General features: G+C 37.2%; 2 protein-coding genes across 2 annotated transcripts in view; one reads left to right on the top strand and one right to left on the bottom strand.

Moving 5' to 3' along the window:
* mapk8ip3 (mitogen-activated protein kinase 8 interacting protein 3) overlaps nucleotides 1-12240 on the bottom strand; it is a gene marked incomplete in the record, with an annotated part of 1049817 nt that overhangs the window by 603281 nt on the left and 434296 nt on the right.
* The window catches only part of LOC108239315 (protein phosphatase 1 regulatory subunit 29), a 68536-nt gene that overhangs the window by 19012 nt on the left and 37284 nt on the right, over nucleotides 1-12240 (top strand). The gene's annotated exons all lie outside the window — the stretch shown is intronic.

The raw sequence follows: 12240 nt of genomic DNA, 5'->3' as shown, positions 1-12240 counted from the left end.
CACATATGTGACTGTGTGCAGCGTGTGCCAGGCAGAGATAAAGTAAAGAAGTAATTGTTGTAATTATTTCTTCTCCAGTCTCTTCCCGCCTACTCTGCTCGTGGAGCTTCTCGTTACTCTGAGAGAATTGTAATACAGAGGAACTCAACCCAATTTATTCACCTTTGTGTTCATGACAGGAACTTTTAGCGCCATTCTATAGTGCTCATGTGTCATTATGTTAATTACTAGAGTCAGGAAGACGCACACCTCTGATTACTTCTACACAGTCAGCTTTTGTAGGTGGTAAGAGCTTCTCTGCTTCCAGATGCTGAATTATTAAGATCCCGAGTATTTTACTTTCTCTGCTGTCTTGTGTCTCCAGATCATTCTCAGATAGGTCCTGTCTGCTGACTGAATTTGCTGACAACAGACCTGGACAAAATTGTTGGTGCCCTTTCACAATAATAATAAAAAACACACACAACTGTCCAAAAAGCTCAATTTTCTCTCATCAGTCTCAGTGAACGTTGGGGCTTGTCACCAGGCATTTTGGTGAATTCCAGTTTGGCTTTTTTTGTGTTTTTCTGCCGGTAGTGCAGTCCATATAGCCCATTATGATTCAAAATGCATCGGATGGTGCAATCAGAAGTGATGTACCTTGACCTTGGAGGTCATCTTGAAATGTTTTGCATGGTTTCTGTGGCTCTTTTTCCACCATCTGCACTATCCATCTAATCAACCGGAGGTTGCATTTCATCCTGTGTCCTAGGAGGTTGGCTACAGTCCCATAAGCTTCATACTTGTTTTTTTTTATATAAGCAGCTGTCATCACAGAAACACAGAAACATGAAGCAGTTTGAAGATGGTCTAATAGCCTTTACTTTTAACATAGATATGTATGACCTTCTTTCTAAGCTCCTCAAACAGCTTTATATTCTGTGCGTACACAATGATACCAAACTAACCAGTGGCTGTTTGTTCCCGTTTAAATAGGCTGACTGGCTGATGAAAGGCTTGAAGACACCTGTATGCTAATTAAGATCAAACACTTTGTTAGAAACTTGACAACAATGTAAAGATTTATAGCATGTTTTAGGGAAATCATGTTTTAAAAGTTGAGGGGTTTTACAATGATGCAATGGTTAACCAGTTTGGGGTCCTTGTATGTAGGGTTTGAACTTGAATAACTTTTTCTTTTTACCAGATTGATATTGTTTTGCTACTAACAACGGAAAAAAGAGGAAAAACAGGATGCATCTCTTCTTTAACACAGATGTGTCGCATTTTACATTTTAACTTTGGGCAGACACCAAATGTTCAGATCCATTGCTTTTGTGTGCATGTAAACTAGGGTTGCACAATATCTTGTAAATTTATTGTCATCACAATATAAGTATGTCAAAAATCAGTTCTAGAATAATTACATGCCAATCATATATTTAACAATAATTTGCAACTTGCACTTAATCTACAATCTCCACCTTCAATGAATTCTAAAATAAATATATATATTTTTTATCTTACCGTAATTTTTTGTTTTCTCTGGCTGTGTAGAAGAATTCTGAAAAGTATAATAACATGTGCTTAAGAACGCCCCTGTTTCTCAATGTCAAATATAGTTTCAAGCAAAGACGGCGTGTGGTGTTCCTTCGTACTCACTTAGTATGACTGGTGTCCTGAAACGCACCACCAGCCAGAGTGAGCTGTAGCTTCTCTGTGGGAGCCAGCAGTGCTGTTTCATTCCAGGGAAACCCTCGACTCACAGAAGCAGATCCTTTTAGCTTGTAAAAAAAAAAAAAATCCTCTGAATGAACACTGGAGTTTGTAAAATACAGGCATCAATAAAGTAAAAGTGAATGGTTTATGTTGTATTGCTGATCTGGAAGGCAGTCTAAACATGTGTGTTCTAATAAATGAAACAGGCAATTGTTATAAAGGTTAAAAAATGAGCAGGGATTTACCTATTTTTTATTAGGTTATTTTATTTTGTTTTAATCCTATATTTAACCAGGCAAATTCCATTGAGATCACTGATCTCTTTTTCAAAGGAGGCCAGGGCCTGAAGGCAGCCTGAAATGCATGTTTTTTATTACATTGCTAAGCCCAAAATGGATACAAAAACAGTCTTATCATGATTGTGTCATGTGTTTTGTCTCATATATGTAGCTATCTCTTCTAAGCAGTCACTCAGTTAGTGATTGTGAAAATGTGCACGGTCGGTACGCAGCTTCCCATCATTTCAGGACCAAAACCAGCTGAATCTGACTCAAGGTTTCAACCAGAATGTGTGTTTAAATTCAGTGATCAGTTTTTCTGTCAAGATCATAGCTTGCTAGCCTGTTCTCCATTGTGTTTTTGCAACTTTCTGACAACAGTTGTTCTCTAAATCCACCAGAAAGTTTACATTTTCAACAAATGTTTAAGGAAAACTGCTGTGAATGCAGAAGTCAGAAATTTTGCACATCTATTGGGTATTGTAGATTTGAAGTCACTGAATAATGGCACTGTAAAAACCGACAGTAGCACACATAATACAGCTCGATATGTATCTTCTACAAACTTAGGGACAATACATATCTGGAACTTAGCAGATAAATATTGATACCTACCTGGTACATACCAGGGTGTTATTTGCAGCTTGTATAGACTATGCCAGAATTTACAAAAAAAAAAAAAATCAAATCAAAGAATATTAGATAAGAGAGACTCACAAAACTCTTACAAAATCTTGCTAATGAGATGAGCACAGAATTATTTTCTGAGGAACAACAAATGTTTCCTTTTTGTACTGAAAACTATTCCATCTATTAAAATGTTGGCATTTAAATGAATACAGAATATGTAAATCATTGCATTAATATAATATATCACCTTCAGATAGGCTCTGTAAAGAAAGGCGATCTAATTTGTCTCATTCAAATATATTTGTAAAAAGCCTGCAATTTTCATGCAATGCACTATTTTTAAACCAAAAATTTTTTTTTCAGATTCCATTGTAGCTGCTTTTCTTGAATCTTGCAGCCTTAAGCCTAATCCTTAATATTACATCAGATCTGCTGAGAATAAAACAAGCTTAAAATGTTGGAGGCCTCCCAGATACTGAAGGTACTATTTCTGGCATTTTTACAAACAATAACATCTACAGATGGAACGGATGCAACAACATTCTGTATCATCATGTCTGTTGATGGTGGCCTGCCAGCCTCAGCCCTGGAAGAGTCAACTTGAAATCCATCTAATGATGTCTAGGAACTTGGCAAATGATGTGGAATCCCAGAGGGTTTAATCCACAAAACTGGAGTGTGGCAGCGGAGTTGTTCGAGCTGCGTGAACAAGATTGACATCTTGTAGCCACTTCCGTTTCCTCTTATAGTCCATCCTTAAAAAGCAGTTCCTGAAATTCTGCGTGGAAAGCATTCGCCGAGCAGCATAAAAATCACACACTGATGTGGAGGAAGTTTAGAAGCTGTAAGTGACCGAATCCCCCTGAACCGATTTGAACTTTCGCTTTGCTTATGTTGCTGCTCTCCGTAGCACATGCGGGAAAACCATGCTGTAATTGGAAGGGATTCTGAATGCCAGTCACGATAAGATCGAATGAACAACAGCCTGAGGGAGCTGTAGCACCGGGACACAGTGAGGCAGAAATTTATTGTTTTAACTGTTGTCCAATAAAATAGCATTTTTGTGCAGCCTGGTTTTTAGGGCAGATATAGAGTGCATAAGTTTATCCTCACGTGTTTGGAATATTTATCGCCCACTGCCGAAGGCGAAGGCGGAGCTTTCATGTTTTTGCCCGTGGCTGTGAGTGTGAGCGTGTGTTTATTCATCTGTAGCGTTAGCAACATAGCTCTCAAATCACCGAATGGATTTTAATGAAATTTGCAAAAAAGTCATATATAGGTTGAAATCTATAACTGATTAACTTTTGAAGTTAATCCAATACAGCATGGCTGCCACAGCAAGGTATTCTTAGTAAACCTAGAAATGGCTGTAACTCAGTTAATTTTACAAATATTGAGCTAAAATTTGCTGTAGTAATAGCTGAGATTGATGACTAATTTATAGCTCCATAGCTAACTGGTCATGTGAAATCTGTATTTAAAACATTGCCATTAACTATTGGAATCAACTTTGTCTTTTAGCAAAATATCTCATGAACCACTGGATGGATTTTAATGAAATGTTCAGAAATTAAGTATTGGATATACATCTACAGCTGCTAAACTTTTGGTGTGGTTCCAATTAAAGAAGGCCACCACAGCTAATTAACTTTAGCCTCCACAAAAAAGGCTACATCTCAGTGAACTTTACAGATATTTGGTTAAAGTTTGGAGTGGTAATAGCTGACAGTCATCAATCACTACAATCACTACACACACTATAAGTGCCAACAGATCAGATATCACAGAATCACAAAGGATTGTGCATAATGTTATTTTCAATGTTTGACCAAAATAGCTACTGTATAACTCTGTTATTGCTGATGTGAAACAGAATGGTCCAAGAAAACAGAAAAATGAGGGAAAAGGATTTGCCTGAGTGTTTGTGAAGTGGACTATTTTTCATCCTGTTTTTTTTTTTTTTTTTTACATCTGCTACTGCCCAGGTGTTTCCTTTAAATTCCGATCCACCCCATTAAACCATCAATCTCGCAAATCCTTCTTTAATTATGAGACATGTTTCTTCTTCCCCCCAAAACTCAATAAGAACAAATAAAAGAGCCTTTTCAGCTGTAATGGGATTATCGATTGGATGGCCGTCTAGAACTGAGACTTTGTGTATGCTATGATTGTGTCTGGCTGTATGTATGAGTGTGTGTGCGCGTGTGTGTGTTGGGGGGTGGGGGTGGGGGTAAAGACCATGCATGTATTTCTGTGTACGTGTGGGCAGATAAGTGGAAAGAGGCTTGGTGTGTGTTTCAGAAAGTGTGTGTCTGCACCCTTTTGTTTTTTTTTATCATGTCTGAAGGTGCTGCAGGTGAAGGGCTGAGGGAATGAAGCATTAAATTACCTCACAAGTTGATTCTCATCAGTTGTGTGACATGAGTTACTGATGAGATTTTGTTCTAAGTCAAACCCACCTGAACTTTACTTTTTGATTTATTTTTTTCTCCATGACTTAGTAGTTTGAAATATCTTCTGCACTGTCCCACATTTACTGACACTTAAAATAGTACTTTTCTGCTTCAGGGTGCTTTAAAACCTTTAGAATTTAATAAATATAAATGTGGAAAGCTTATAAACAATTAATATCTCACCTGTTGTAAATAGCTCTTTGAATGACCTCAGTTTGGAAAAATAGATTTTAATTATGAAAAGACTGATAAGCTAATTGGCTAGTCTGCGCAGAGGCTTGACCAAAATGGATTTTTACAGTGTGAGAACAACTCCAGTCTCAAAGATTTCATAGCAATTCATGTGGACTTTATTTTAAAAAAACCCTAACTTTGCAGACAGTTTTTTATTACAGTTATTTACATGAAATTTTACAGTTATTTGCAAGCAGCAGCTAGGTGTAGCACTTATAGCCTAGGGTATTTCCTGCAGGAATATCATAATATTTCTGCAGAAACAATCATATAATGCAAAACTGACAGCAGTGTAACAGTTTTTATTTACATTCTTATGAACTGCTATAAAGTGTTTGAGACAGGAGTTACTTTAAGATGGCAACAATCCACCTTGGTTTTAGACAAAGCCCTAGCCATTAGTCTGTCATCTGGTCGGAATTACTACCCCCTCCACCCAAACTAATGCCAGTCCGAGAGCTATCTGCAACAGGTAAGATACTAAATGCTTTTTACCTTTTCACAGAACCCCACTTCTGTGAAAAGACAGGGCAGCCGGTGCTAAGAGGTTTTTGTGCCATATAAATAAAATTATTTTAGCCATAGACTTAAAATTAACTCTGAGAAAAGAAACGGAGAATAGCCACTCAATATACACTAATAAGGTTGTTCCATAAAGAACTAATGCTGGAATCCCATAAAGCTACATCTATGCTTTAATTATACACATACAGGGAGATTTTCAGACTGCATTACTACCTTCACAATGTCTCACAAACAATTACACTCCTGAATGGTTTTGGCATTTAGCTGCTTTGGCAATGCCTTGTAAAAAAAAGGGCAGTAGTGATACTAGACCCCCTATAAGACCACAATGTTTCACATTTTGCAAAACAAATCTATAACCACAATCATATAATTGTAATTAGTGATGACTATGCTGAATATCTTGGGTTTAAAAGGTCACTTTTAGTTAGAGTGTGTGTGAAAAAAAAGTTATGAGTGGTACTGGAGTGACCAGGGCTCAGTGTTGGAATAGCTGCCCTTCAATCAGAGAATTAGATGTTTGATTGACTCCAGCACTGATGCTAATATGCTGACTGGATCGTGATTGGAGAGAGAGAGAGGGAGGAAAAGGCAACACATAAACTGATAAGCCACGACAGTGTCACCGTCCACCTACGATTTAGCAAGTTCTGTTTTTATAATCAAATCACCTCATGGACAAATATCAGTCAAGATTTCTGGTAGAACCTTTAGGTCCTGTGGATTTAAGCTTGGCGTCTTGCTTTGTTGGGCTTCCTTCTCACAGAGGAGTTGTGGGGGCCACTTCTGCCCCGCTGAGGATGGTCTCCTTTAGGATAGTATCTCGCTTGGCTGAGACTGTTGGTGAGTAGTTGGCGAATGTCATTTGTGAGGGAGTCCCCAAAACCTCTTGACAATTAACATGATAGACTGTCCAAATCTGCTTGTCTTCATTTCACAAATGTACTACAGTGGATTAAACTAAACGTAGGGGCAGCTGCCAAGGTGGACACAAGCTGGGTATGATGTGAGCGAAGGTAGGCAATTAAATCATGTGCAAAGCTTTGAATACAGCTTTACAAGTCGTGCACACAAAAATAGACAGTGTTTTTCAAAAAATAGCCTTAACCTTATAATTGTTTAGTTGCAAACTCTCGGAATTGGGTGAGACTGCAACAGAAAATCAACCTGTTTTCTCACAATTTTCTTGCAAATTTGAGTTGCCAACTAGTCTGCAACAGTCACAGCACAGTAAGCCACTACCCTCAGGGGCCATTTGTGGAGTGTGACTGCTCTGCAAATGTTCATAACGTTCTGCCTGATGGCTGTTTATAAAATGCAAATAGATAATCTGAAGTGGGTCTACGAATGAGAAACTAAATCTAGAGTGCTTTACAGGAACAAAAGGTCCTTAGTGAGAGTAAAGGGTGACATATACAGTTCTGTGCAAAGACAACCGAATTTCTTCATGTTGCTTTAAATTTACGAAACAATAATATACAACATATATCTATCTATATGTGCAAAGGTTAAGTCAAATAGCCACATATGTACTTAAAGATTCATGCTTTTAAAGGGTAACAAGTGAAAAGGGAGGACAACATGATAAAGAGCTCTCAAGAGTCTTATACACACCTCTTTCTTTGTCACCTGTATCACAGTAACACTTTCTCTCTGTTGCTTTAATTTCTTTGTTCTTTAACTTTCCTGTTATTTGGCTGAGTTCCCTCCTGAACATCTGTTTGTGGCATACACACCCACACCCACACACACACATGCATATGACACCCAACGGAAAAAATTGAATACATTTTTCTCAGTGTTTTTCTGTTCTTCTCACTTCTGTCTCACTTAGTCTTCCTCTCCAGTTTCTGTTTCTGTTCTTTTCTCTCCTTCCACTTCATTGAGTGTAACTTCAGCAGCCTGCGTGCCACTCTGTAGTGTGTGGCATTTAATAATCCTGCTCAAATTAAGTTATATCTTTGGCCCTTTTTCACCCATGATACTTACTTTTAAAGTTTAGAGAAAGACTAAGAAACAAACTAAGGTACATGAATGCAAAGTAAAACTAGAACAGAGCACATATTAAACCAATTTTAAAGTCTTAGCAGTAGCTCCTTGTTTCCTTCAAAATTGATTCCAAGGTCCTATTATTGATTCAGGAAATTCTCAAAGGTCTTTGCCCAACTTATTTATTAGAGTTTGTTTCCATTCTGTGAATCTTTAAGGACCCTTTGGTCTTCTGGTGGTAGATTTCTAATTATCCAGAAAATGAGTACCGAAACACACAACAAGGCCTTCATTTTGCACCAGGTCTTGCCTTTTAAATAGCATCCCAGAAGACCCGTGCACAGCTGAGAGCGCAGACATTTTTTAGCGTAATTGTACAGCTACTCTTTAAATTTATCTTTTAGCTGTGAAATCCTACTTTGATGAAAAAACAATCCTCTAACTCAACGTTACAAGATATTTTCTTATACATATGATGAGCATCTTAAAATGATTCTTAAATGTACGAGACACAATTATGACTTAGTCTATCATAAAGTATGACTTAAAATCTCATGTTTTTGAAGTATAAGTTGAGATACTGTCGTACAACTATGACTTAAGATCTCAAAAATATGAGGTACGAAGTCATATTAGGAGACCCTCACTCATAATTATGGGAAAATTGTGACTTTGTTTCTTATAATTATGAGACATTAATACTAAGTTTCTAAAATAGGACATAACAACTTGTTATTATGACCTAGTATGGCATAAATACAAGATGCTAATCAAAATGATAAGATACTAAGGTACATTTATGAAATACCAAATCATAATTAGGAGAAATAAAGTCATCATGATCAGACAGGATAGTATCTCATTATGATGGCCTAGAGAATTGATTTTCATCACAGTGATATAATTTGTTGGGCCTATATAATTTCTTTTAATATTTTCTTTCTTTTCTTTTTAGATTTAACTGAATAAGTATGTGAGTGTGCAGGGGGAAGGGGATGTGTTGGTTCATCGTCGTGATTGTGTTTTTGTGCCTGGATACCTTGGCTTGCTGTTTAAAGATTAGGATGGAAGCTTTAGGGTGGGTGTACTGCATATGTGGGCGGTATATTTGTATATGTGCATGCCAATATATTTTATATATTTATATAAACATATCAGGATAGATTTTTCTTGGTGGATTTTGAACAGCTTGTTTTTTTTTTTCTCCTGTAAAGCAATCTGGGTTGCAAAGTATAACTTTGTTTTTATGTTTGTCTCAGTTCTGCTTAGATTCTTGATTGTGTATTTAGAGGAGGATTTGTTGTTCCCTCTTGCATCTCATTTCTATATGCATCAGTGGGCTCAGAAACACAGAACAGACGGTTCACACAGATGCTTCCATACACAGACATGCACAGCGTCACAGTCTAGTACACAGCCATACCCATGCATGCATTAAATTGTTATAGTAACAATTTCAAGTGAGGGATGGAGAAAAATCCTGCTGCAAACCAAAACTTTTGGGTGTACACTTGCCATATGTCATCCTGTGTAAGAGTTGGTCTTCATCCAACTCTGTCCCCTGCATATAGTCAACTTTTCAACATTACCTCATATTTTTATGGCTCCCAAAAGCCTTACTAATTTGTTCTTTTTTTGGTCTTTGAAGTGGTAATCTGCCTGCCAGGTCTGCTGGCTAATGAGGCTGGAGCCTTTAGGTAATTATCAGTAGCTTGTGCATGTAAGGGCACTAGTGACAGAAACAGGAACTAAAGCAAAACTGCATTTATTGCAGTAATTGCTGCTGTTGCTATGGTTCTCAAGACATGGTATATCTTTAATGTGTAGAGAAATGGTTTGTCAGTGCAACCCAGGCTGTTAGTTTGGGCTCCATCATAAATATATCACACACATGGCCTGTAGCCTCAATTAGAGGGGAGAGGAGACGAAAAGAAGCAGAGAAGAAAAATGACAAGGCTGGAGAGAGGAAACAAAACATGAACTGAGATGAAACCAGAGAAAATATGAAACATGAACAGACAAAATTGCTTAGTCCATATCATTTTTATGAAAAACAATTGAGAAATGGGGGATCAGACTATTTCTCTGACAGGATAGAGGAAGTTTGCTTGTGCAAAATTCTATCCATGTTAATATACACTGACATCTACTGACTCGCCCTCCACCAGATATAATAAGTTTAGAGAATAAAAAAAAACATGATGATATATTTTCTTCAGATAATTAGGATTTTTTAAACACAGCTATTAAAGTTATTAATTTATTTTCCAAACCAGCTAAAGCAGACCCCAATTAGACAAAGAGTAACACTTCCACATAAGAATGCCCTTTGTTAAGTTAAAATAAGATTTAGGTCAGTGAAGTTGCCCAGTTTAAGTAAAATGTCATATGATTCACCACAACCACCAAACCAAGGCAGCAAGAACAAAGAGGACATAATGTTTGCACTGAGTCATACGTGTTGCATAAGATAATCCATATACAGCCCCCCTGGCCAAAATTATAAAATCTCTGCTTTTGGATGGTGTTCCTTAAGCTGATTTTTTTTTTTGTAGAAAGACAAAAAAACAAACATCAGGGATATGACACACACTCACACAAACACACAAATATATATATATATATATATATATATATATATTCTGCTTCAGACATCACAAAAAAAAAGATATTACGAAAAAAATTAATGCTCAGCTTCCAAGAGTGCAGATTCTATATTGTTTGCCAGGTGATTTATTGCTAAAATCAGATTTAAAAAGCATAATCTTGAGGTAGCTGCTAAAGAAGAGCAGTTCGGCAAACAAAAAAGAAAAAAAAAGAGGCTTAAACGATCAAGTTTTTGGTAGCAGAATAAGGAGAAACACGATCAAAGGCAACGTGAAGTATCAGTCAAACAGCTATACCTCAGAGATTTGGTGCTGTTGGCTTGGGGGGGTTCTTTGAACGCATTTGTTTCATTTATGATGCAGCAGGGAATAGTACATGCATCTGAGAGGGCTACTATGGCTATTTAATGCTTTCTATGATATTTTGAGGTCCATATAAACTTTCATATTTACTACTGTCATGGATAGAAAACTGGTAGGTGGGGTGCGTGGGTGTGTGCTCGGAGATCTAAGTGTGACCACAGAGGTTCTCTGACTTCTTGCACACACGGTGCATGTGCAAGCCCACGTAGTGAGAATTTGCAGGATTTTTGCAGGACTGTTCTGACCTGCTTGTATTGCAGTTAAATCTACTATAGGATCCACAATAGCTTGTTACAGGAGGCTGCACCTCTAGGCTTTTATATTCCCCCGTTTCAACCTGTTCTTGACTTTCTGCAGATACTCATTATTATCAGTCACGTCTGACTGCACCAACCCAAAGTACCAGGATCTTTACAGTCAAAGCAGACACTATCACTAATGTCAAGTAAGCCTGGAGGTTTGTGTGCCATTCACTTACAACTCTTTATTTGCCAATTTAAACTACACACATACCGTGAAGCTCTAAGGAATATGTAGCTATTATAACTTTAGAATAAAGGTAGATCACAGAGCCATATATTGTTTTTTAAATATCTGAAAAAAGTGCCTCCCTGTAGAGCAGAAATCGCATATTTCTGAATGGCTCTGTGTAGGTGTCAAAATGTGAATGTTCTCCAGTTTTATGTTAGAGAGCCACACAAGCATTACAGCGACTTCTGCTCCATCAAATCATGTTGATTATCAGCACAAAGAAACCGGAAAAAAATCACATAGGTATTATACTATAATAAAAAAGACACTGAAAGGCAAAAATGAGGAACTGTTCATCAAATCATTTAATTATCAGATTAAAATAATCAGATAGCTTTTATTTTGAAGAGGGGTTTAGTAAAAAAAAAAAGTTATGAATAATGAATAACTTACCTGTTGTAGAATATATAATTATGTCAATTTGAAGAAACTGAGTTTAATTCTCACCAAACTGAGAAGCAATTTGCTTGTTTGAGTAGATCCAAGCCCAAACTCCTTTGCTGCTATATGGTCTGGTGCAGTGTTGGACACTTCCAGCAATAATATCATCATATTTCTGTCAGACTAACTGTGTAGAGAGAAACTGGCAGCAATGTAAAGGTGTAAAGGTTTGTAAAATTGAGTTTACAATCCACTATAACATTTTTGAGCTTGAAGCTGTTTTAAGATGGCAGCAATTCACTTCAGTCTTGGCCTCACTTGGTCATTTTTTTAAGCAAAAACATGAAACAGGCAATGGTGCTAAATCATAAAGTGGCAGCTGAGATTACAGCCCATTAAGACTAATTAATTATCCCAGTAAAGGATGAAAGAAGCACTGTTTTTGAGAAGCATGAGCTGCTGCAGATTGGTCTTTGGTTTGGCTGGTTGATGAAAGCAGAAATAGACAGGACTAAGGATTCAGGGGTGGGGCTAAGGTTGAAAAAGAAATTG

Source organism: Kryptolebias marmoratus, linkage group LG12 (genome assembly GCF_001649575.2).
Source record: "Kryptolebias marmoratus isolate JLee-2015 linkage group LG12, ASM164957v2, whole genome shotgun sequence".
Taxonomy (NCBI): domain Eukaryota; kingdom Metazoa; phylum Chordata; class Actinopteri; order Cyprinodontiformes; family Rivulidae; genus Kryptolebias; species Kryptolebias marmoratus.
The sequence above is the reverse complement of the archived record's forward strand: the minus strand, read 5'-3'. Positions and strand labels throughout refer to the sequence as shown.